General features: G+C 32.4%; 1 long non-coding RNA gene across 1 annotated transcript; it reads left to right on the top strand.

Moving 5' to 3' along the window:
* Positions 1–1,752: 1,752 nt before the first annotated feature.
* Positions 1,753–23,142, top strand: LOC134235400 (uncharacterized). Its single transcript, XR_009985400.1, has 3 exons — positions 1,753–1,883; positions 4,866–4,994; positions 23,050–23,142. It is a non-coding gene; the product is annotated as an uncharacterized LOC134235400 (long non-coding RNA).
* The last annotated feature ends 3,745 nt before the right edge of the window (positions 23,143–26,887 follow it).

Here is a 26,887-nt window from a genome sequence, read left to right as displayed (position 1 = left end):
TTCCCACTGAAAACATCTTTTAGATTGATCCCATTATCCATTCAAAATTACGGCCACAACCTGTGTTCACAGATAAACAATACGCAGTTAAAATTGTGAAAACATTCTCATAGCTGATGTACACTCTACATAATTACATCTTTGTATCTAATGTCAGTATGGCATTGTCCAAAACTCAAATATAAGCTGAGTTATTGCATTTGCACTATTGCCAAGCTGTATGTTAATCTCATATTCAAGATAGGTTGATAAAGATTGTTCCAATGACGTATGTGAAATTCTATAAAATCCCTAATGTCTGGCCTACAATGCTGATTTAAGAAATAATATGAACATCCTTTATAAACAAATGGTTCCATGAAAGCAGGATTTCCCATAGTGGGGGAATAGCTAATTTAGCATGGGTGAATAAAGGCTGCATCGTCTGCAAGGAAAGTTTCGCTGAAAAAGACCCCGCAAGCCTTTTTTTGCCCCGAGTCCGGTCAGATAAAAGGGGCTCCCTTCCCTTAAAAAATATGAGAAAAGGCATCAGATTCCTTGAAGATAAATTTTAGCAGCAATAATAAGTAAACAACCCTGAGTAGTGAAAAGATATGAAAATTCCCAATAAAGACAAAACAGCGTAATATTTTTTAATGTCTCCAGTAGTGATGATAATGAGTATCAAATCTAATTAATGGCATATACAAAGTACATAGAAAGGTCACAAATATGACAATTTCCAATTTTTTGTATTTATATGAAAATGTTTATCAATTTTATAGCTCATTGTCTATAAAAAAAAAAACAGAGCAAAAAAACTGCCTATCAACGAAATTTAAATATTTCATACATTACTTTAGAATGCTTTTTGTGTATAAAAGTCTCAAGTAGGCGAGCTTATGATCTATTTCCAAGAATAAAATGTATCTCAAATATGACAAAATGTTATCAGAATTGAGGAAAAATATTCATCTTTGGCACCCAACAATTAAAGTTTTTACCTACACATTATCACAATTTTTTTTTATTTTTATTTCGGTAAACCGGATTGTTACTCTATCTTCTTCTATGCAGGAAAGACTATGATGTCTAGGAGGATGAAAATACTTACTTGTTCCATTGTGAATGAAAGATATGCATAACGTTTGCGTCTGTTAACAATAATAATTCCATTTTCATCTGCATATGGTTATCTCCCAGATAATTGGAGATTATGAGCAGTAATCATCTCAAAAGTTAGTTTAAAAAATACAAATCGAAAGCCGGTCAGAATCCCATAAAGAATAGGGAATCCTCTGTCAACTAGCCACGCATGCTGTGTGCTCCTTGTCATGATCGAGCAATAACGAAAAGTCCAAAGAATATTCATTGTTTAAAAAGCAATAACGAAAAAGTCCAAAGAATATTCATTGTTTAAAAAGCAGCCCAACAGTAAGTATGACAAACGACAATAAGTACTTAACTTAATGAATGACTGATTCGGTCTGCAAGAAAATAAGCTCGCTGAATTTCCAAACAGACCTGAACAGAGTTCCGAACAATTACTTGATGTCTTCAAAGTTAACTATATACTTCAAAATCAGCATTGTGGGAATCTATGATCGATGTAATGATCGACCTCTTTGAATAAGAATTAAACTTAGAGTGAACTGTACTTACTGGACCAATCCTAATTTTGAAGATTCATATTCAAATCAAATTCAGTCAGCATTTAACAAGAGGCCAGTTATATAGTGCGCAGGTAAAATCCCATGTGTTGTGGCTTTTAAAGATATCATAAAGGGGGCATTTTTTTCCATGGTTTAAGAAGCATGAAACCTTATCTGAAATTGTGTTTTAAAACTTTAAAAGTTGTGTAACAATTAGGTCTAAGGGGATTGCCAGATATATTTTAGAACAAGGTAAGATTTTACCGGAAACCGTTTACATGTAAGATTCATCGATTTAATATACAAAACGTATTTTTCGTTACTTGTTGAAGTAAAACAATTTTTTTTTATTTTGATAAAAGGGGTGTTTTATAACGTAATATTTTCAGTTCGTCGGCTCGTACGTGTGTAGCACATTTTTTCAGTTATAAGTTAAGAAATACGTTTTTAGAACTTAGAAACTGAACATGAGTTATTTTCCATGACTTTGATTGTTAAAGTGTTTCAAAAAAATGAACCTTTATCTTTTTTCCCTCTTCAATTCCTTGTGTATATAGCTATAAAACCATGCGTGTGTTATCGCGAAATCGCACACCGAGAGAGATTTTCTTTCCAGTATAAATCACACTTAGTAATAAAAGGAATGTGAAATCGACGCTTTCTATATATCAACATTGTATAGAGAGATTTCATTTTGAATAGGTGCCTTTCGTATAAATGGTTAAAACATGTTCAAGTAGAATAAAAATGAGTGAAATAGTTGCATTGCTTCCCTTGGCATTTGAATTTAAAGGGACAAAGACACAGATTCAGATGAATTTATTTTTCCATTTTTTATGTTTACAAATAACTAAGATATTTTAATGGTTTTCAAAAAATTTAATTTCTGTTGTTAAAATGAAAGACGGATTTAGAGCTTCAAGCCTTTTTTATTTAAACAAGGTCCGTGTCATGTTTTTACATAAATTAAATATGTTTTTTACATAGGTTAATTATATATGGTCATTTGCCAAATTGTGTTTTAAAAACACATTTTGATTGCACAAACAAGTACTCTGAAGTTGTCATCAAAGAGATGCTTGAGTGTCTGATTGACAATATCTATGTGGTTCTTGGAGACGAGGTATTCCAACAATGTATTGTAATTCCCATGGGTATCAATTGCACTACGTTATTAGCAGACCTATTTTTATAATCATATGAAGCAGACCTTGTGCAAATTCTTATGCGTGAAAATAAGAAAAACACTTGCTGTGGCCTTCAACTCGACAGTTAGAGATATCAATGAGGTATTGTCCATTATCAATGGTTATTTCCATTCCTACGTCTATACGATATATCCTGGTGAGCTTGAGATAGAAGATACCACAGAGTCTGACATATCTGTTCCATACTTGGATGTTTTACTTGAAGAAAACGTTAATGGTTATCTTACAACCAAGTTAAATGACAAAGGTGATGGCATTAATTTTTCTATCGTCAATTTCCCTAACTTATGCAGCAATAGTTTTTTGAAAGAAGATATTTTAAAATAAGAAGTTGATTCAGAACATCATAAGACAGATACTAGTGATTCGCAGAATCTCTACTTTTTATAAATATATTCTCTATATGTAAACAAAATCAAGGCACGAGCCCTGTTTACATAATGAAGAAATTCATGTTCTGTATCTCCTTTGTAAATCAACAAAAGATTTTTATGTTTTTGCTAATCATTTAAATTGCCTTAATTAGGAATAGAAAACATGAAAATTGGTTTTTTAAAAAAAAATCACTTGAAACTGTATCCATGTCCCTTTAAAAGTACAATTCCATAATTCTCATATGTTTGGTCCGATATACAGTTTAGTTCAAGAGATGGCTTATGACTGTTGTGATCTAATTTTTAAAATGATGATGTACATAATCATCAGAGATAAATCTTAACAATCTGTTTTAACCTTTCCATAAATGTGTATTGTTAGTACCTTCTATGTAGACCAATCTTTATCTTCATCCTTTTAATACATTCGATCAGTGCTTCTTATCTATTCAAGATATATTACTGTACTCAGGGTCGACTCATACAAATTGTGCCGACAAAAATAGTTCCATCATGATAAGTAGATACAAAATTTTTGTTCATGATAAGAAAAATGTTGTGTATGCCATACGTTAAAGAAACCAAAAATAAAGTCAAAATATTTTTTTTGAAAATCACTCCCCCCCCCCCCCCCCCGAAATGCAAATAAGAAATATCAATATTTCTATACTCGATCCCTCCTCAATCTTTTTTTTAAACATGTTTGATAACAGAGAATATTTAGGTCATTTTCGGTTGATATCCTTTCACCGATGAATTAATAATATTATATCAACAATTGTATTAAGTTTATGTTTATTGTCTGTTAATTACCATACAATTTCCTCTTAAAGAAAAAATGAGTATTCTGTGTGCGTATTATTACATGACGGAATTTTCAATCCCCGGCCGGATTCTGCTCGTGTGTAGACTGTATAAACTGTAGGGAGCTTAATTATAAAATGTGTAGCAAAACCTGAACCGGGTTTGGAGATTTCTAAACTGAAAACCGAGGTCATGTTGAAGTTCAGCATATTATTTTATATAAAATATGAATTATATAAGTAAGTTCCGCGAGGAATATGTTAGCATAATTTAGTAATTTTTCAAAACATGGTTTTCAGTTTAGAATTACCCGGCCCAGCATTGATTTTCATAACCCATTTAAAACCTACTTTGTTGCAGATACAAATATTAGAACAAAATAAAATTCAGTAGAGATTGTAAAATTTTTATTAATCAGAATTCATACTGATATGAAAAAAGTTTTGTCTGCCATCGTAACTTCTCGGGAAAACAAAACGTGTTTCTCCAAGCTCGCTAGATCCATTTGACAACTCCGTCACACGTGTGTAGACCAAGGCTAACTTGTGTACTGTTTGTTAGCAAACAATGATCGTAATGCTACGCCTCACAAAATTTACACCAATTTCATAACTAGACAGTGCATATTTTTTCAAAATTCATTAAACATTGTTAAACATATGAAATGTATATTAAGTAGAATATCTTTGGATATGGGGTAAACATGTCTATTCTTGTTCATACTTGAAAAAAGAGAAGGGTTCAATAAAAAAAAAAATTTAATCCTCGATTGCGTTTGTTTTAGATTTTAAAAATGATTTTGTTTTAGTTTACGTATTAAACTCTCTGAATTATGAAACTGTTTTTAGGGAAATCATCAGTTGGAAATTTCAATCAATAGTTTTATCATGCATGCCTTGCCGCCATCATTGATTATATCCGCCAACATATAGGCTGTCTACTCGTTGATCTGAAAGCAAAGAATATCTTTAAACTGAGTAAGTATATTTGGTAACTGTTGTTTAAACACAAGATCCGAGATCAATACTTTTAGCATATAATGTGTTCAATGTGAAAAGACATGTCTAGGAATATGAAGTATCAAAAAATGTGAATCCCCATCAGCCTGAAATTTTACCGCACTGTGTTAAATCATTCTGCAAAATGTGTACACCTGAATGCACGCAGTATAAACCATTTCTTAAATTCATCGAAGGATAGCGTAACAACAAATTCGAGACTAGACTTTTAAATTTTAAGAGACAATTAACAGCTGACATTTTACAGAAGATAAAAGATATATTGATATTTCCAACCATACGTAAAGTTCAATGCAAATATCATATAACGATTCGTGATAGCATTTTAAATGAAGTTCATACTTCTGTTACGGACAGCAAGTCACTATTTTCAAACATAACCTTTTTTAAAATGCAAAAATATAAATTGAAAGGCTGATAAACTATTTGCGATCAAAAATTGAATTAGGCTTTAAATCAAGCATTTAAATTTACCGGTCCACTAAAAGCAAAATAGATGGTCTAACTGTAATTATATTGTAACTGTATGCTGTAACATATAAAAATTACGGCAATTTGGTAATGTATTTATAAAATTCAAAAGATGATTGCAAGTTGGAATCCAATCCTACCCAAAGAATAGTATTCTCAAATACTGTCAATTTTCTTTTTTTCTCCTTTAAAAACTATACTTCATGTCTTTATTCATCAGTAAAACATATTCTTTTTTACTCATGCTCAAGGAAACTAGCTGCTTGAAATTAATAATTATCTATTTGATTCTGAAAATATTTTGTTGTACTAATAAAAACTGAGCTTTTCTGTATGGTATTTTTTAAATATATATTTACATTTCCCAGTACCCCCGAGTGCCTGTATGTGTCTTTAGAAACCTCTTCAAAAAAAATCTTAACTCAAAGATAATCATGTCCAAGATAGCTCTTAAGGTAATTTGATCCTTACTTGACCCTTACTTATGCAGCAATATACCTTCATCAACTGCAAACGGAGTGTATATATCTCAGTTGTCTCGATACACAAGAGCATGCTCTACGTATGAACAATTTCTTAAACGATGTATATTATTGACAAACAAGTTGATGAAACATGAATATCAGCAGTCTCGTTTAAATCATCATTTCGTAAGTTCTTTTGTCAATACAATGACAATGTCAGCAAATACAATTTATCATTTATTTTTGAGTCAAATGCTGACTGACTTTTGGAGGTGGTTCTTTTAAAGCTGGACTTTCTTATTATAATCTTCGTTTAAAATCTACTTCCTTTATCAAGTATTGCATGCTTATCGGGATTCACATTAACAGATGAAAGTTCCTGAAAATTAAGTAGATATTAAAACTATAATATTTTATTTTTACCTCGGCGCATATCCGCATTGCACTCAGACGATTTCTAACTATAGGATACAATCCTGCATTTCAAAAATAAAGGATATGGAGATAACGAACAGTATTCAATCTCAAAGTCCATAAAACAATACAAATTAGGACCAGAGCAAACACCTCCGAAACATCAGAGGTGGGATCAGGTGCCATGGAGGAGTGAGCATCCACTGTGTGCTCCTTGTCATCATCGGGAAATAACGGAAGAATTCGTCGTAAATTCAGTATTTAGATAAAGGACTAACAATTAGTATGAAAAACGTTCGTCGGCATTTGACTCAATATAAATGATATTTGCTGACAAGGTCATTGTATCGACCATAGAACTTACGAAATGATGATTTTATACGAGACTGTTGATATGAAAAGCATTTTAGATCTCTAATGTATTCAACATTCTTTTTTATAAGGTTTTAAATAAAGAATTGTATAATTACTTCTTATTGTGTTTTTGTCAGTATATGCTTGATTCTGCATATCTTCTGTGTTCAAATGGCATGTTAAGACATGATCAACTGCGTCTTTTTCTGCCATAACGTCTTAAACACAGTTTATGAAACATTTGAAAGTTGGACACAAAATTTCTATTAATTGTGATGCTTTTGGTATGATCTAAAGTCAATGCAACATATTTTCTTGCTATATATTCGTATTTTTTTCTTGTAGAAAAATTTCTACCATTAGATGTGAACTTCATTATTTAAGACATTGTAAAATTGGCAAGTTCATACAGCTAATACTGAGAAGCAAGACCTAATTGCAGCCCGAAGGACCGGGCTGCTCTAAACATATTCGAGGGGCGTTCAATAAATAATATCATCAGCTCGATGACATACAAAATAGAAATCATATGACATTAAGCATGACTTTCTCTAATTATTGAATCTTTAATGAATTGATAACAGTTTATGTCACCACTTTTCATCGCATAATTTCATTGTGGGAAGCTGGAAAACAAGGGCTACTCGAGACACTGCATTAAAAATGAATGGTCAAGAATCAGAAAACTAGAGTAAAATTGAACGCGTCATTAAAGCTGCTGTAAAACTTGTTAACTTCCCAGAAATATATTAAGTGAAATATGTGAAATTTACAGCAACTTATGTCAGTTTCATACACACCTGAACAGGTAGATTTCAATAACAAAAATTATACAATGGGCATCAAAAATTTGTACCGTTCTTGTCAACAATGACATACAACAACCAATGTATATTAGCGATAATTCAACAAATTATCACTGATTATGTTTTATTGACTTTAAGATACATAGCAAATTTGATAGACATATTTTTGGGGGTAGTTCACACTGTTTTAAAGATACATTTGATTGTAAAAAAGTTTAATACTCAAAGGTCACCCTATATTTTTTTAAAATGAGTGAAAACGAGAGCGTGTAGAAAATCTAAAAAATTATTTTTTTTAAATTGTTCTTATCCACGTTTTTCTGATATTCAAAAAGATCATGAAACTTGAATCCATTTTGCATTAACCCCTCAAAACAAATTTAGAATAAGATGTACTTGACAAAACTGCAATGCCTAAGAAGAGCAAAAATTTGCAAGAACACACAAACAGTTTTATACGCTATTTTCTTAAATATTAGAGGTCTTGTTCAAATTCAAATATAGGGGGGCAGTTTAATTTATGGAGGAGTCTAGTAAGCAAAATATTTGCCAAAAAATTGAACGGTTTCTGAGAGGTAGGAAGCAGAATGAGAAATTTACTACATTAAATTTCTTCCTGACAGCGTCCAATCCTACAGACCATGAAGAGTAAAAGAGTTTTGGGGTAAACAGAAAGTTAATTTTATTTCACATCAACATTATTCGCCAAATCTTTCAACCTTTGGCTTGCTTCATTTCTCAAACTTAGGAAAAGACCTTTCAGAAAGAAAAAAAAAACAAATACAAAACAGTAGGATCTGCCATTTTCCAGTATAAGAAGGGTCATTCTCAAAACTTTGTTCTAAAAACAATTTGAAATGGAATTAAAATGTTACGGACATGTGTTTTGATTAAAAGAGAATATTTTAGTTAAATCATGAAGACAAAATCGTACAAAAGCGTTTTTGTTTCTTTCCAAGCCCAGATGACATTATCTATTGAACGCCCCTCGTTAGTTTGAGTGTTGGTGTAAGGGGATTTAGGTTGGAGAAGTTTTTAAGAATTAAAGCTTTTCGTTAATCAGAATGTTCTTTCCCTTTATAATTTTAGAAATGCATAATACATTTACTTCCATAAAGTGAATTTGTAAAAAGGTATATGTTTTGATATCTAATATATAAAGTTGCTTATCATTTACTATCGAAAAAAAACGACAGGTCCTTTTTTTTAGAACGTCGAACTTTACGTCGCATAAAAACGTACTTTACACAGTTCATGTTTTATATTCTTAACGTGAAATACGTTTTTGAAAATAGGTGATGTATGTTTTTAATTTTAATTTATATTTTATGCAGCCAACATTTATTTGATAATGTTTAAAAGGGTATCGTTTTTGTTCGATTTTCATCCGACAAGAGTTTTTCAAAATATTCTCGACTATACCATCTCCATAATCTAGACACAGGCCTTTTTCATATTAATCGAAGTGGTTTGATGATCAAGACTCAATTTACTTTATTTATTTCCCGGGCGACAATTGATGGTTACATCAATGTTCTCTTGTTTATCTTTTTGATTTCAGGCATATGAATATTACGTGTTTAAGACGGATGCTTAAGGGGATGAAGGACTAGCTGAAAAAATACCTGTCATTTAATTTTTTTCATATTTTGTATATATCTTATTTAGTATGTCCTACATACTATAAAGCAGACATATCAATAGGTTTCTAGACTTATTTCTGAGATACCGGTATTAAGTGACAAATACCATACCCCACAGTGTCTGAGCGGAGTTTTTATTCTTCGTGTTTCTGGGTCCAGTACTCGGTCAATAATTGAAATTTTTCACCATAAATAAAAAATAAACCAGCGGAAATGTGTCTTTTAAAATGTTTTAGAGTATGAATAGGGTTAAAAATTCAAAAAAGCAAGATTCTTTTGTAACACCACATCTGGAGACGGAAATTTACGACTTTTTTTAGGACAACTTAGTATTATTATTATTATTATTAAGGTCTTCCGTTTCAGACGGAAGACCTTATAGTGATTCTACTGTTTCTTTTTAGGGTCTTCCGTCTCCAACGGAAGACCCTTCTATTATTCTATTGTTTCTTTTTCACTATTATTATGTCGCCCCGAACGAAGTCGGGGACGACATATAAATATTGTACGCATGTTTTTTTTATCCAGGCTGTTTCTCGGAGATGGCTGGGACAATCTTCCTGAAACTTTCCTCAAAGGACGATCACTGGTTATAGTTGTGCAGTGAGGTCGTTCAGTTCCAATATGTCTACCGTTGCCATGGAAACCTGTAAAAAGCGACAAATTTTGTCCGAGAGTGTTCTCTCTGGTCCCTTAAACGTTCGTCATGAAACTTTTCTTATTTTAAGGATTAGTATCTGTAGTTCTGCAACTCGTATTTAAAATTTTCATATAATCGATTATTGCCATGGAAACCGGGTGAAAGTAAAAATTCTTTAATTTCGATTTTCTCAATAACTACTCAGGCAATCGTTTTGAAACTTTCAATGTTTATTCCTTGCAATGTGTCAAAGTGATTTCTACTTTCAAAATAATTGTAATGAGTCGCTCACGGTTGCCATAGAAACGAAACAGAAAAAAAGATTCAGATGTACACATGTGTTCTCCAAGGTCTAGGTCAAAGGGTCAAAGTTTGTCGTATCCAATAAAAGTTCTTTTCACAAGGATTACATACTGTAAACGTACTTTTTTCCACGGGGTCATAATTCCGCGGAATCTCAATTTCTGTTTAATCCGCGGGTAGAAAATTACGCGGATTTCTTAGACTGTCACTATATGCCTTACGTTTACATTAAGTACGCTTGGACAAATTTCCGCGGAAAATTTGTGACCGCGTACACAGCGTAAATTAATACCACGCGGAAAAAAGTACTTCTACAGTATTTGAAATACGAAAGCCCTAGTACTTACCGTTCAAACGTTATGGCTATTTACTATGTTCAAGACGACCCCCCCTTTTTTTTGAAGCACACAGCCAAGTAGAATACACAGATATAACATATACAACTTACAAGTAACTTTTTAAAATCTTCATTCATAAAATTCAGTTCCCGTCATGTGAATATTTTGCCATCATTCATTCTCCTTCTGTTTTGTCTCTTGAATTTATAAATATTTTATTTTATCTATATGAAAAAAAATAACGATTGTCAGCTGCATTTATTATCATTTCGCGTTTTCTTGTATATCTATCACTTGTATATTATTCATTTCATTAGATAGTGCAAGTATAAATTAAAAAATTGGTACGTCATTTCCATAGTTTTTATTCATTCATAAATTCTTTGATCCGCTCCTGATGGTTCGCAAAGCCTTGATCACCACTGTATACAAAACATTCATCTCGCCGAAAATGTTCATGATTCCGCTAAACTGAGAAAGTTCACACATGATTTATCATCTCATAACACACATCAGCTCTCTGCAATGCAGAAATGCTCGAATTGATGGTGGCATGTCAGATTCGTTTTTCGGTAGAACCTCTAAAATGAAAGTGAAAGAGGGAAATTTCAGAGTTCCCACTGGCGTTACAATACATAAAATAATTCGGCTGATCTTCTTCATAAATTACATTTCCCAAGCTTTTATGATAGGAAAGATACTGCCAATTAACAAGTATGAGGCTCAGTTCAGTACATCTGCCAGATTTCGTTTATGCAAGTCTGCAAATTGAGGAACTTGTAATTTTCCTGCACTACTTTCTTCTCCTACCGATTCTAAAAATAATGAGAGGGATGTACCGAATTAAGGTCTTCCGTTTCCAATGGAAAGGACTGATATAACTCAAAGGTTTTCAAACTTAGCTTATGGACTTTTGTTTTAGTGATGATAAAAATGAAAGTCTTGTCTAATACGGGGCGACATATGCTATTGCTTGCAATAGCAGACTTTCTAGTTATTATTATTTTTTTTCGTCCAAATTTTGTGCAGACGATTTCTCAGAGATGCGTGGACGGATTTCTTTGAAATTTTCAGAGATGATGTATCATGATCTAAACTTGATCCATTTTTTTTAATTTTTGAAAAATCACTTCCGGTCGGAAGTTATCGACCTTTAATCGAATTTTTAGTGACCATTTTGTCGACACAAAAACTCAAAAACGACAAAAGCTAGAATGTTGTCGTTTTCAGGACTAATAGATGACATGTTGTAGTTTTGCACCTATACTTTCAAATTTTCGTCAGTGCTTCCGGTCGATACTGGAAGCGAATTTAAAAAAACCCAATTTTTCAACTTTTTTGTTTTCCATTATTTTTCTTTGATATTAGATATCTTAAAAATGACTCTTTTGCGAATGCGAAATATGTAATTTGTTTTAGAATCGAAAAAGGCAATCTCGAGATTTTCGTATTTAAAAATTTGAAGCGGTGTTTTCAATGGCTGAATGGTTAGCGCGTCGGATTGTCACGCAGGCGACCCGGGTTCGCTCCCCCGAATGTTCATTTTTTTTCATCACTTTTTCTGCAAGATTTTTCGTTTTTTACTTCAGAATCGGACGGAAGACCCACTCGTTGCTCGCAACGAGATCGTATCTAGTTATTATTATTATTATTTTTTTCCCTTTTTGTTTTCGACGATTTTTCAGAGATGACTGGACGGATTCTCATGAAATTTTCAGAGATGATAGAGAGTGAAAATATCTTTCAAATAAAGTTTTCAGTTTTTCAAAATTCACTTCCGGTCGTCAGATATGTCCGATTTCCGCTTTTTTCAAAAAATTTTTGTCCGAGTCATATCTCAGAAACGGTAAGAGATGAAGACACCAAACTTATATGAGTAATAGATCTTGATAAGTGGGCAAAACCATTTGGGTTAACACAGTCCGCCGTCACTTCCGGTCGTCACAGGAAGTGATCAAAGAAATCGAAAATTTCAACTTTTCTTTATTGAAACTTTTTTTGCATCATATTATAGCATCTTATTTGTAGTTTCTAAATATATCAGTCCCACCGGAAACAAAAACGACAACTTCCGGTTATGAGAGAAAAACTGCATATTTTCAGTATTTTTCTTTCACATAAATATTTTTTATAGATAAAGTATTTGTAATGATTTTTGAATATGTTATTCAGACTGCAAATGACTACAGTAACGTCAAATATCTCAGAAAAATTCACTTCCGGTCGCGTGATTTCCTGTCCTCAAAATGAAAAGTTATCATAGCTAGATCTAGTAAACGGTAAGAGATTAAGATACCAAACTTAGACAAATGGTAGATCATGATAAGTAAGCTAATTCAGTTTGAATAAGACCGTCAGTCGTCACTTCCGGTCGTCACAGGAAGTGATCTAAGAAATCGAAAATTTTAACTTTTCTTTAATGAAACTTTTTTTGCATCACATTATAGCATTTTATTTGTAGTTTCAAAATATATTAGTCTTACCGGAAATAACAACGACAACTTCCGGTTATAAGAGAAAAAACTACATAATTTGAGTATTTTTCTTTCCCATAAATACTTTTTATAGATAAAATATTTGTAATGATTTTTGGATATGTTATGCAGACTGCAAACGTCTACAGTAATATATAAAATCTCGGTAAAATTCACTTCCGGTCGCATGATTTCCTGTCCTCAAAATCAGAAGTTATCATAGCTAGATCTCGTAAACAGTAAAAGATTAAGACACCAAACTTATATGAGTAATAGATCTTGATTAGTAGGCAAAACCATTTGGGATAAGATTGTCTGCCGTCACTTCCGGTCGTCATAGGAAGTGATCAAAGAAATCGAAAAAATCAACTTTTCTTTTTTGAAACTTTTTTTGAATCACAATATAGCATCTTATTTGAAGTTTCAAAATGTGTCAGTCCCAACGGAAACAAAAATGACAACTTCCGGTTAAAAGAGAAAAACTACATAATTTGAGTATCTTTCTTTCCCTTAAAATTTTGTATAGTTAAAGTATTTATAATAATTTTTAGAAATGTTATTCAGACTGCAAATGTCTACAGTAAACTCTAATATCTCAGTAAAATTCACTTCCGGTCGCGTGACTTCCTGTCTTCATAATCAGAAGTTATCATAGCAAGACCTCGTTAACGGTAAGAGATTAAGACACCAAATTAATAGCGAGCGCAGCGAGCGTCGCGAAGCGACGCTCGCGAAGCGAGCTCAATAGACTAACGTGTATGAACAGAGGAAATTCGGATTGAAATCTGTACATACGTCAGCCAAATTTCTCTGTGCAACCTTCCCAGAATTCCTGCACTACCCAATGTCCTTTGCGCGAATAAATCAAAAATAGTAAAAAAATTAAAGGAACATTGTTTCTTACCGAAATCTTAACGAAATGATTTTGCCTTACCTTATTCAAAAAAATACCCCCATGCCACAACACCGGCCTTCACCTTGCCCTTCGGAAATGATACAAATGACGTCAACGGAAACTTACGAATTTTGACGAAGTTATGTCGGTTGCTTCCGCGAAACTCGGCTAAAACATAGCAACATGAAAAGAACAATTTAATGCAATCTCTTTTCCATAAAACTAGCGTTTGTGTTCTAAGTCAACAGTACTTTTTATCTCATTCTGACGTCAGACTTTCGTCACTTCTACGGTTCGGGTATTTCCGATTTTGTCGGAAACTTCCGAGAATTTTCGAATTTCGATCCCGATGCTTGGGAAATGATTTCTTTTTGTTGTTTTGTTTTATTTGTATTATTTCTTTTTCTTGAATGATAGACAGTACATGTGTAGGTTTATGATAGTAAATAAACTGCGCTCGCCCCAACGGTCACACCGTAAAACATATTAGGGATGGTAGACCTTGATGAGTAGACATATCCTTTGAGTTTAAGATCGTCCGCCGCCACTTCCGGTTGTCAAAGGAAGTTAACAAATAAATCGAAAATTTCAGCTTTTCGTTATGGAATCTTTCTAAGTAATACATTATAGCATCTTTTTTTTGTAGAGTTGAAATATGTCAGTCCCACTGGAAACAGAAACGACAACTTCCGCTTATTAGAGAAAAACTGCATAAATTTAGTTTCATACTATCCCATAAATATTTTTTATAAAAATAGCATTTAAAATGATTTTTTGACGTGTTCTTCAGATTGACATGTCTAGAGTAACCTCAAATATCTTTTCAAAAATGTACTTCCGGTCATGTGATTTCTTCTCCTCAAAATGAGAAGATAATATTACGAGATCTCTTACATGTAAAATGTAACAGATCAAGACGCTAAACTTATATGAATAATAAACCATGAATATTGGGCAACAGATATAGGGTAAAATGCGTCCCCCGTTACTTCCGGTCGTCACAGAAAGTGATGAAAAAAAATTGAAAATGATTTTTGTAAATGTTATTAAGACTATAATTGTAAAAAGTAACGTCGAGGATCTTGGTAAGTTACACCTCCGGTCGTGTGTTTTCCTGAAGGCATTTAAAATATTATATTATTATATTTTTAACATAGATAAAAACTCATTCATGCACATAAATAAAGGAGAACGGAAGACCTTCTTTGTTGCTGTAGCAACAAGAGTTTCTAGTTAAGGTCTTCCGTTTCAGACGGAAGGCCTTATAGTGATTCTACTGTTTCTTCTTTTTAAGGTCTTCCGTTTCAGACGGAAGACCTTATAGTGATTCTACTGTTTTTTCTTATTATTATTCTTATTATTATTTTTTTCCCCAAATCTTGTCGGCAGGATTTCTCAGGGATGGCTGGACGGATTATCCTGAAATTTTCAGGGATGATAAAGAATGAAAATACCCCGAGACGTTTTTTTCATTTTTTCAAAATTCACTTCCGGTCGTCAGATATGTCCGATTTCCGCTTTTTTCAAAAATATTTAATCCGAGTGAGATCTCAGAAACGGTAAGAGATTAAGGCACCAAACTTACAGGGATGATAGATCTTGATAAGTAGGCAAATCCATTTGGGTTAAGATCGTCCGCCGTCACTTCCGGTCGTCACAGGGAGTGTTCCTAAATATCAAAAATTTCAACTTTTCTTTTTTGAAAGTTTTTTTGCATCAGATTATAGCATCTTACTCGTAGTTTCGAAATATGTCAGTCCCACCGGAAACAAAAACGACAACTTCCGGTTATAAGAGATAAACTGCATATTTTCAGTATTTTTCTTTCTCATAAATATTTTTTATAGATAAAGTTTTTGAGATGATTTTTAGATATGTTATTCAGACTGCAAATGACTACAGTAACGTCAAATATCTTTGGAAAATTCACTTCCGGTCGCGTGATTTCCTGTCCTCAAAATGAATAGTTCTTATAGCTATATCTCGGAAACGGTAAGAGATGTAGACACCAAACTTATAGGAGTGGTATATCTTGACGAAAAGGCAAAATCATATAGGTTAAGATTGTCCGCCGTCACTTCCGGTCGTCACAGGAAGTGGTCAAAAAATCAAAAATTTCAACTTTTCTTTTATGGAATGTTTATTGCATCACATTATAGCGCTTTATTTGTAGTTTCAAAATATATCAGCTCCACCGGAAACAAAAACGACAACTTCCGGTTATAAGAGAAAAACTAAATAATTTGAGTATTTTCTTTCCAATATATATTTTTAATAGATAAAGTGTTTGCAACTGTTTTTGGATATGTTATTCAGACTGCAAATGTCTACAGTAATATCAACTATATTTTAAAAATTCACTTCCGATTGCGTGTGATTTCCTGTCCTCAAAATGAGAAGTTATTATAGCTAGATCTCTTAAACAGTAAGAGATTAAGACATCAAACTTTTACAAGTGTTATATCCTGATGAGTAAGCAATTCCATGGGGGATAAGATCGTCTGTCGTCACTTCCGGTCGTCACAGGAAGTGATCAAAGAAGTCCAAAAATTCAACTTTCCCTTATGGAAACTTTTTTTTTATCACATAATAGCATCTTATTTGTAGTTTTGAAATAAGTCAGTAACACCGGAAACAAAGAAGACAACTTCCGGTTATAAGAGAAAAGCTTCATAATTTGAGTATTTTTCTTTCCTGTAAATATTTTTTATAGTTGAAGTATTTGTAATGATTTTTAGATATGTTATTAAGACTGTAAATGTCTTCAGTAACGCCATTTATCTTTATAAAATTCACTTCCGGTTGCGTGATTTCCTGTCCTCAAAATGAGAAGTTATCATAACTAGATCTCGTAAAGGGTAAGAGATTAAGACACCAAACTTTTACAAGTGGCAGATCTTGATGTGTAGGCAAAACTAGTCAGGAAAAGATTGTCCACCGTCACTTCCGGTTGTCACAGGAAGTGAACAAATGAATAAAAACTTTTCTTACGGAATCTTTCTTAGCAATACATTATAGCATCTTTTTTTTGTAGATTTGAAATATGTCAGTCCCACTGGAAACAAAATGGACAACTTCTGCTTATGAAAGCAAAACTGCATAAATTTAGTATTATACTATCCCATAAATATTTTTGATAAGAAGAGCTTTAGAAATGCTTTTAGGACATGTTATTTAGACTGAAATATCTAGAGTAACCTCAAATATCTTTTCAAAAATTTACTTCCGGTCACGTGATTTTTTGTCCTCAAAATGAGAAGATAATATTACGAGATCTCTTAAACTGTAACAGATCAAGACACTAAACTTATATGAATAAAACAACATGAAGATTGGGCAAAAAATATAGGGTAAAATGCGTACGCCGTCACTTCTGGTCGTCACAGGAAGTGATAAAAAATTGAAAATGATTTTTGTACATGTTATTAAGACTATAATTGTCTAAAGTAAAGTAAAGAATCTTGGTAAGTTACACCTCCGGTTGTTTGTTTTCCTGAAATCATTAAAAATATTATATGCCTTTTTAACATAGATAAAAGCTTATTCATGTAGATAAATAGAGGAGAACGGAAGACCTTCTTTGTTGCTGTAGCAACAAGAGTTTCTAGTTCTTATTATTTTTTTTTCCCTTTTCTTGTAAATCGGATTTCTCAGAGATGGCTGGACAGATTTTCCTGAAATTTTCAGGGATGATAGAGAATAAAAATATGCTCAGGTGTTTTTTTTCATTTTTACAAAATTCACTTCCGGTCGTCAGTTATGTCCGATTTCCGCTTTTTTCAAAAAGATTTTATCCGAGTCATATCTCAGAATTGGTAAGAGATTAAGACACAAAACTGATATGAGTAATAGATCTTGATAAGTAGGCGAGCCCATTTGGGTTAAGATTGTCCGCCGTCACTTCCGGTCGTCACAGGAAGTGATCAAAGAAATCGAAAATTTCAACTTTTCTTTATTGAAACTTTTTTTGCATCATCTTACAGCATCTTATGTGTAGTTTTGAAATATGTCAGTCCCACCGGAAACAAAAACGACAACTTCCGGTTATAAGAGAAAAACTGCGTATTTTCAGTATTTTTCTTTCCCATAAATATTTTTTATACATCAAGTATTTGCAATGAATTTTGAATATGTTATTCAGACTGCAAATGTCTACAGTAACGTCAAAAATCTTTTTAAAATTCACTTCCGGTCGCGTGATTTCCTGTCCTCAAAATGAGAAGTTTTCATAGCTACATCTCGTAAACGGTAAGAGATTAAGACACCAAACTTATATAAGTGGTAGATCTTGATAAGTAGGCAAATTCAGTTGGGATAAGATTGTCCGCAGTCACTTCCGGTCGTCACAGGAAGTGATCCAAAAAATCAAAATTTTTAACTTTTCTTTCATGAAACTTTTTTTGCATCACATTATAAAATTTCATTTGTATTTTTGAAAAATATCAGTCCCACCGGAAACAAAAACGACAACTTCCGGTTATAAGAGAAAAACTACATAATTTGAGTATTTTTCATACCCATACATATTTTTATACATCAAGTATTTGTAGTGATTTTCAGATATGTTATATAGACTGCTCATGTCTACAGTAACGTCAAATATCTTTGTAAAATTCACTTCCGGTCGCGTGATTTTCTGTCCTCAATATGAAAAGTTATCACAAAGAGATCTCGGAAATGGTAAGAGATGGAGACGCAAAACTTGTATGAGTAATAGATCTTGATAAGTAAGGAAACTCATAAGGTTTAAGATTGTTCGCCGTCATTTCCGGTCGTCACAGGAAGTGATCAAAGAAATCAGAAATTTCAACTTTTCTTTTTGGAATACTTCTCGGCATCACAATATTGCATCTGATTGGTTGTTCTGATATATGTCCGTCCCACCAGAAACAAAAACGGCAACTTCCGGTTATGAGAAAAAAACTACATAATTTTAGTATCATACTATCCCATAAATATCTTTTAGAAAGAGTATTTGAAATGATTTTAGAACATGTTATTCAGATTGCAAATGTCTAGAGTAACTACTACTATCTGTTAAAAATTGACTTCCGGTCTCATGATTTCCTGTCCTCAAACTGAGTAGTTAACATAGCCAGATCTTGGTTATGGTAACACATCAAGACACTAAACTTATATGAATATTAAACCTTGAAGAGAGAACAACAGATATAGGGATAAATGTCTCCGCCTTTACTTCCAGTCGTCACAGGATGTGATTTGAAAAATCAAAAATTCCAACTTTTTTTCTTTCCAATTTTTTTTCCATTACTTTATTGCACCTGATTAAAAGTTTTGAAATATGTCAGCTCCACCAAAAATTAAAAAAAAATAAATAAAAACAACGAAAACTTCCAATTATAAGAAAAAGAACTACACGAGGGTCAAAAGGTCAAGGTCATTGGAAAAGTATTTAAATTGCTTATATATGCAACATGACCATGACCTTTGGGTTTGATGTTTGACCTTGACCCTTACCCAACAGTTATTTTTTTTTATTATATTTAGCTTGATACAGCTTCAAGTGTTAAAGTCGAGTTTTAAAAGGCTTTGGATGACCTTGACCTTGATAAATGACCTTGACCTTTGACCCCATTGACCCAAAGGTCACAATCAAGCTTGAGTCCTTGGAGGTGTTTACATCTCTCACTTTAATAAATGCTTATATCCCCCCCCCCTTTTTTTCTTTTTTTTTAAATCAATAGGAATCTAGAAAAAAATTCTACAGTTCAAAAGACGCCACAGATCGACATGAAATTTAAGGATTGCAGTAGAAGACACATCAAAGAAAGTGTCCTGAGTGTTTAACAGTGAGTCTCTGAAGTATATCATGAAATTCTAATGAGTATCGGCAACAACTACATTCTTTTTCTGTCTGAAATCTAGGTGCTGATGAGCATGAAAATTAATTAAAAATTGTATTTGGTATTTCTTCACTTTTTGTCAATATCATTCGATTCTCCTGCTCAAATACGAAATAATAATACCAAGTATTCTTGATCTCCTTTGTATGTAGAGTTTATTTCAATTTTATTTACATTGAATATTAATTTAATGAATCTTGGAAATAGCGATTTTTTCCTATCAAATCAATTTCCACGCAATTTATTTAGATTAGATAAATTATAGTTATCTCGCTTTCTATGATGTGGAGATGAGAAAATACCCATGACTCACAAATAATGTCAACAAATTACATGTAATCTGCCTATTAGATTGCACATATACAAAAATGCACCAAGGGACTACGCTGATTTTGGTTTGTTTTTCCGAGCAGGGTAACACACCCAGTATTCTGTAACTCAATCTATGCCCTAAAGAAAATTCACCAATTGAAATGGAATCATTTAGTACCTTCCCTCTGAGAAACACACATTCTTCTAAGGCCTACGGCTTTTTAGCTGATTTTCCTCTGCAACTGACCACGTGTATTAGTTTCGCATTTACAGCTCTGTATATGCTAAGTGTAATAGTAATACCTATATGTTTCAGCAAGCACTTTGATTCACTTCAAACATCTCCTATAATTATTCCAATCATTTTTCTACATCAAATATCACCTCAAACAGGGAATATCTCAATTTTTTAAGAAATTTGACCGGGACTTTACTACGAAACTATTTCCTTCCTCCTTAGAATATTAAGTTTACAAAATACGTTATCTGGCGTAGAACTTGATGGCTCAGTGGTTAGCGTGTCTGACTTGCAAACAGAGGATTATATGTTCGAGCCCAGCTGGAGGAATTATTTTTCTTTTTGCATTTTCTCTATTTATTGATTGATTATTACATGTATGTCTTTTTCTTTAAAGCCGCTTAAACCGAAACAGGCACATATTATCTTACACAATAAAAGTACGTCATTACATAGATAATATATAAAAATAAATTGTAAGATTGATTAAATAGTTAATTACAACAATCCTTACATGGAAAACGCAGATCAAAAACCTTACTGACTAACAGTAGTTCTTGACGGAAGTTAAGATTTGTTGTGAAGTCAATTTTGAAAAAAATAAGTTTATCGGATATATCTAATAATTAAGACAATTCAAACCCGAGTATTTGTTTCTCTATTAGTAGAAGCCTTAGTCATAATACATTTTTTTTTCAAAATTTAGAAATTAATTGAATATAATCCATATTAATTTCTATATTAATATGCATATTTAAAGAATAAAGGGAAATCAGATATCTTAAATGATTTTTAAAGGAGCTAAATTATGTCCGTGTACAGGTAATAAATGTACTTTGTTGTGAAAAAAAAATGCTCGGGTTTGTTCTTCATGAGAAAAACATGTAATTTTCGAAGGTGATTTCACGCGATATCAACAATAATCAACATAGGATTATCTTTTGTGCGACCTAACAAAAATTATTTGTTTAACTTTTGAATTTTGATATCTTTTAAAAGAAAAAGACTTTGGGGATATAATTTGTCAAAAGTTGAAACAATTTATGGACAATTATTTTTCAAGAAGAAAAACGAATATTGAGATTAGAATCGGACCAAGCTGCTTTAAATAGAAAAACATCCTTCATACAGATAAATAGAGGAGAACGGAAGACCTTCTTTGTTGCTGTAGCAACAAGAGTTTCTAGTTATTATTATTATTATTAAACATTTATAAAGCGCCCTATATATTAAACTCTAAGGCGCTGTACAAGCAATATATGTAAAACAAATAGAACCTAAAAATTTACAGCAATCACATTCGAAAAATTATAAGTTAAATATATAAACTTAAACAATAAAAAAAATTAACTTGCAAAAAATCCTATCATTCAATATTTAAAAATTTACGTCGAAGTTCAAGTTCGTCGTTGTATTGATTAACTGTAAAAATATCGATTGGTGAAGCTGAGCTCAATATTGCACGGGGCAAAGTTAAACGAGACATGATCATGAGAAAAACGTGTCATGTTTACATTTCTCGAGTACGGGAAAACCCAACTATGACGTCACACATTCCTGAAATAAGCGAAATAAGATAAACCCACAGAACTTTTCCGTCAACAACCATGTAAAAATATTTTTTGCGTTCTGAAATTTACAAAATCCCCTACCATGTACATATTATGGCCCGTTTTTATGATTTTATACTACCCATTTTAACCGTGTATGATCTTACTGAACTAAGAGATCCACTATGACATCAAAGACGCACTGGACGCGCAGAGTAGGGAAACGGCAGAGTGGATTAATCTATTCCGTAATTTGATACTATTTGCAAGAAATTTTGAATGTTTTCAGATATTTTTATACTAGATGGTGAACGCAAACAATTAAACAGTCAAAAAAATTATACAAGTACTGTGGTTTCAATCTCGTTTTGTACATATTTTATCAGAGGTTATGACGTAAATCAACTGAGTCACGTGACCATACATCCTTCATCCCCTTAAACACCCTGTTTATTGAACACCGATTTAAATATCAGTGTTTATATATAAAACGCTAATGTTTTGTATTTAAGCCCACTACGTTTAAGGGGGTCGACTTGGGTATTATTGTGTGAAAACTACAATAGCGAAACTCTTTATTTTTATACCATATATAACTTACATTAACTTCAGTGTACATGCCAAGTTTGGTGAAAATCTAAAGTCCAGGTATTGTTAGGGACCGTCTCAAAGTACTATAGGATTATAAAGAAAAATGCCAAGTTTTAGCACTTAAAAGCAAATTATACAAATACCACAATAGATTTTTTGTTTAAACTATTAAATATAATGAGTTATACTATTGTGTACATTATGTGTAAGAAACTCAAAATTCTACCGTATTTTTACCAGAGGGGGCATTTCAAAATGACAAAAATTAACAAATTGTCCATTTTTACTGAGTGCAAAAATATATCGTCTCTCAATGGTACTATATTGTTTCAACGAAAGCATGTGCTTTGACGCCTTTTTTTACTTTTCTATACTGTACCTTTGCTATTTATAGTACGGCATCGATCACGAACCCTACATCCAGGTTTTTGATCTCAGCTTTACCCAGCAGGTCTGGGTATTTTACTAACACACATTGCTGCTTTGTTAATTCATCTGTTTTCTTTCAGTGATACATACACTCAATCATTAATTCAAATACTAGATTATCCTAAGTATAATAATATAACATAATTTTTGCATGACCTTTTAGTAAACCTCGTGCAATGAGGTATTTCCTTAGTTTAAAATAAATTTCCTGTTGTTTATTTTTCAAGGAAGAAATTTACAATACCGAGGTTGAATGCAACTCTTAACTATCATGTAAGTAGATTTTGTACAATATTTCAAGTATATTCAAGATTTGCACCTTTTCCTAAGTTAAAGCAACTATCTGTATTCAAGAAAGACATTGTATATTGTTATACCTTTCAAAAGAACAAGGTTCACTTCCGCCTTATTTGGCCCTGTGAATTTATGAAAATCTGAAACTGCAAAGTTTTAGTTAACTTAAGAATGCATTAAAATATCACTTAGGTTTTTGGTGACTGCTATCCTATAAAATGACGTCATTTTCTGGCTAGTTAATGCATTGTGACATCACTAAATGCTTCAATTTCTTCATATTCCGAAAAAGTCTAAAAAAAAAAAACGGACAATTTTAAAGTTATTTTTTGACATTTGATGTAGAGCGCAACCTCTGATCTAAAATATGCAACTAGTAAATGATAGAACTGTATCTGAAGATTCATAGACATGTTTTATTTTTTAGATCAGAGGGTGCGCTCATATTATTTTTCTTCACTGAAAACACTCAATTATACCTGTTTACCTAACAATTCAAGAACATTGCAATTTCATAAGGGCTTTGAGGAGACTTTTTTAAATAGGATATGAAAGCACCAAGTCTCTATTTTATTTTAATGCTTCAAATAGAAAATCAAGTTTGATCAATTAATTGGTATATCTACAGGGCCATTTGATGCAAAAAGTGAACCGACATCTTTGTTCCTGTTCAAATATACAAGAAAAACGTCTAACATAACTATTGATTTGCTAAGCGGGCATAAAAAAAATCGATGTTTGACCCCTGAATGAGACACTGGATCAGTCAATGAGATGTTGTACAGTTTACGCCACAGAATGGGCGGCGTTTAATATCATTTTCATTCGTTGATGTTCAATAGTGACGGACCTGAGGTTACATCACCGAAAACAGTGCAATAGTACACGTATTTAAAAAAAAATTTAAATGAAAGGTATAATAAAAGATTTCTTGACTATGTTCTTGGGCAAAATGCGTTTTGTTGACCCTCGGATCGAACTGTCTCTTCGGCCTTATGACCTAAGGCAAACAGTTTGGTTCTTGGGTTTTATAAGTTTTATAAACATACAATATTTATGGTTTTCATTAGTTAGGGATTTCGATACTTAAGAGACATGATAAAGTTTTCATTATAAAAATCACAAATGATTTACTTCAGAAATTATCACAGGGGGAGAATTTAGAAGGAAATATCAAAACAAACTGGAGTTTAACAATTGACAATTACAACCAAGAGTTAAACGTCAAATGTTTTAAACCTAGAATGGTTATAACAGAGAGGACGCGTACAATACTATTATTTATTAAATGATAAGGAATTTTGGTGCTCTCTGTTTGATCTAGACGTCATTTACTGGGGTGTACCTCAGAGTGAGTTCACCTCAAATGACGTTCTGGGAGGTTTATTTGGGTTTTCCCTCTTAGCCAACCATAGATTTGCTTACAGCTTTTTCGACCAATCAGATTGCGTGTTTCAAAGCATGTGTCGGTGTGAATGTAAACATGTCAGACGACATTACCAAGGAGATAAAAAAAACTTTTGAAAGTAAATGGTTGAGTATTTATTGTTTTATAATACTTTTTTTCAATTTTTAAGTACAACGCTGTAGTTGTTAATCAGATAAGTGGCGACAATTATATATTACGGGTGTTTTATTTGATGGAGACAAGAATGAAATGTGTAAAAGTGTCGTAAAATTCCTGATCATTTAATAAAACGGTTATTGACTTTTGAATTCGGTCTACTCGTGACTATACAGACCTGGTCAGGTATTGGTTAACCTCGGCCTTCGGCCTCCGTCAACCAATACCTGACCAGGTCTGTATAGTCACGAGTAGACCTCATCAAAAGTCAATAATTGTATAATATATACTTCAGAATTCATCGTTCTAACTATTTCTAAGCATATTCCCTGAAAACTTGAAATTTTATCCAATATGAACTGAAGATGGCTTACATGTAAGACTATTATAAGTACTTATAAAGTATTTCCTCAAACAATATTTATATACTTAAAGAGAATCCCCATATTTCAATGAAATTAACTTCCTGTTTTTATATTGCAATAATAGTTCAGAAAAATACTTTGTACATGTATGTCAATATTTTTCCTAGAATCACAAAATTGGGTCTGGGTTGTAAACTTTCCCTTTTCTTTTTATTTCCTGTTTACTAGTAAATCCAAATAGTTTTTCCTTCTATAGAATTCCAATTGTTCACCGGATTTATCAGTAAAACAGTGATATTTGAGGTGATATACTGATATTTAGGTAGTCTCTTGAGGATCTAAAGCACAAATTAAATTAAATTTAATTTAATTTAAGCTTAAGATCTAGATAACAATGGAAATAACAAACAGTATTTAAGCTAAGTTAATTGATTCAAACAAAACAAATCAGGAGTCTAGTGTTCACGGACTTAAAACATCATAAGTGGGATCGGATGCTATCTAACACAATCAAATTATCGATTTTTCACAGTCAATCTGTTAATCAAACTCATCATTTTTGGACAGGTAAGTTGCTCTTACTCTTCTTCTGTAAATTTTTTTTAAAGATATAAATATAGTTTTAAATCAGTTCAAATGTTGACGATGTTCTCTACACAATCTACACACAAGTATTTTTCTATTTATTTTTATTTGGAGAAAATGGATTTACCAGAGTTGACTTATTCTTGCACTGAATTTTATCGCAGATGATTGCCGACGTCTTATATTATTAAGTTAATTTAAATTTTAAAATCATAAAGATATTACAAAGAAATTTGAGTTCTGGGGTATCGCTTTGCTTGTAAACATGGTGTACCGATATAGGGCAATATTCTTGTCTCATCAACTTGTTTGTCAATGTTTTACCTCGTTTTAGAAATTGTCCATAAGTAGAACATGATCTTGCGTATCGAATCAACTGAGAGATATAAACCACATATGCAGTTGATATCGGTATATTGCTACATGAGCATGGGAAGTTGTTGATTGAAAAGTTATTGTATTTATCATAAAGTTCTTCGGTTACCATTAGTCTTTTTCTAGACAATATGAAAATATGAAACAGATGTGCTAGTCTAGGTTGTGTCTTTTATTTCAATTTCACTGGGGTAAACTGAGTACAAATATAAATGAAAGTAAATTTTTTTAATTTATAGAATGTCATCGAGTAAAGTTAAGCTAAAAGTCGAGTTAATTGAAGGCCACAGCAAGTGTTTGCTCCTTGTCATATAGAGATTTTTGAATAAATTCTGCTTCTGGTAACAAAGGGGTGCAATTGCAATTCCTTTTGGAATTTTTACAAAATTTGCTAAAAGATCTGATGCCTTAAGGATTTACATAAATACTATCAAACTAGAACTCACGCATCTTTCTAATATTAACAAAATTTGATTTCAAACAATTCATTTGGTCTAGCTACAAGAATGAAAAATACTGAAAGTTGTCATTCAAAACGACAAAGCATCAAATGGAATTTGACGATAGAAGTTTTTCAAAGGAATAGAAAGATATGTTGTGTACGCTGGTTTTGAATCCAACACAGACAACATTTCAACATGACAACCTGACACTATATGATCTAGCACAAAAAATCTAGCAAAATACAAACCAACAGATATATTTAGTATTTCATAAGTCTTGATGATAATCTCAGTGATGATCAAGTGACGTATCATGAGGTTAAACGTTTATTTTTTCTCCCAAGGGGTTGCCTCAGTCTCAAATGAAATGATATGCTTACCTCGTGATTCTAAGATAAAGCGAACTTGATTCGTACGGCAGCAACATTTTTACGCTCTT

This window comes from Saccostrea cucullata, unplaced genomic scaffold, assembly GCF_032062105.1.
Source record: "Saccostrea cucullata isolate Sc308-1 unplaced genomic scaffold, CSIRO_AGI_Scuc_v1 ctg3575, whole genome shotgun sequence".
Lineage (NCBI taxonomy): Eukaryota > Metazoa > Mollusca > Bivalvia > Ostreida > Ostreidae > Saccostrea > Saccostrea cuccullata.
This window is presented reverse-complemented; position numbering and strand designations above follow the sequence as displayed.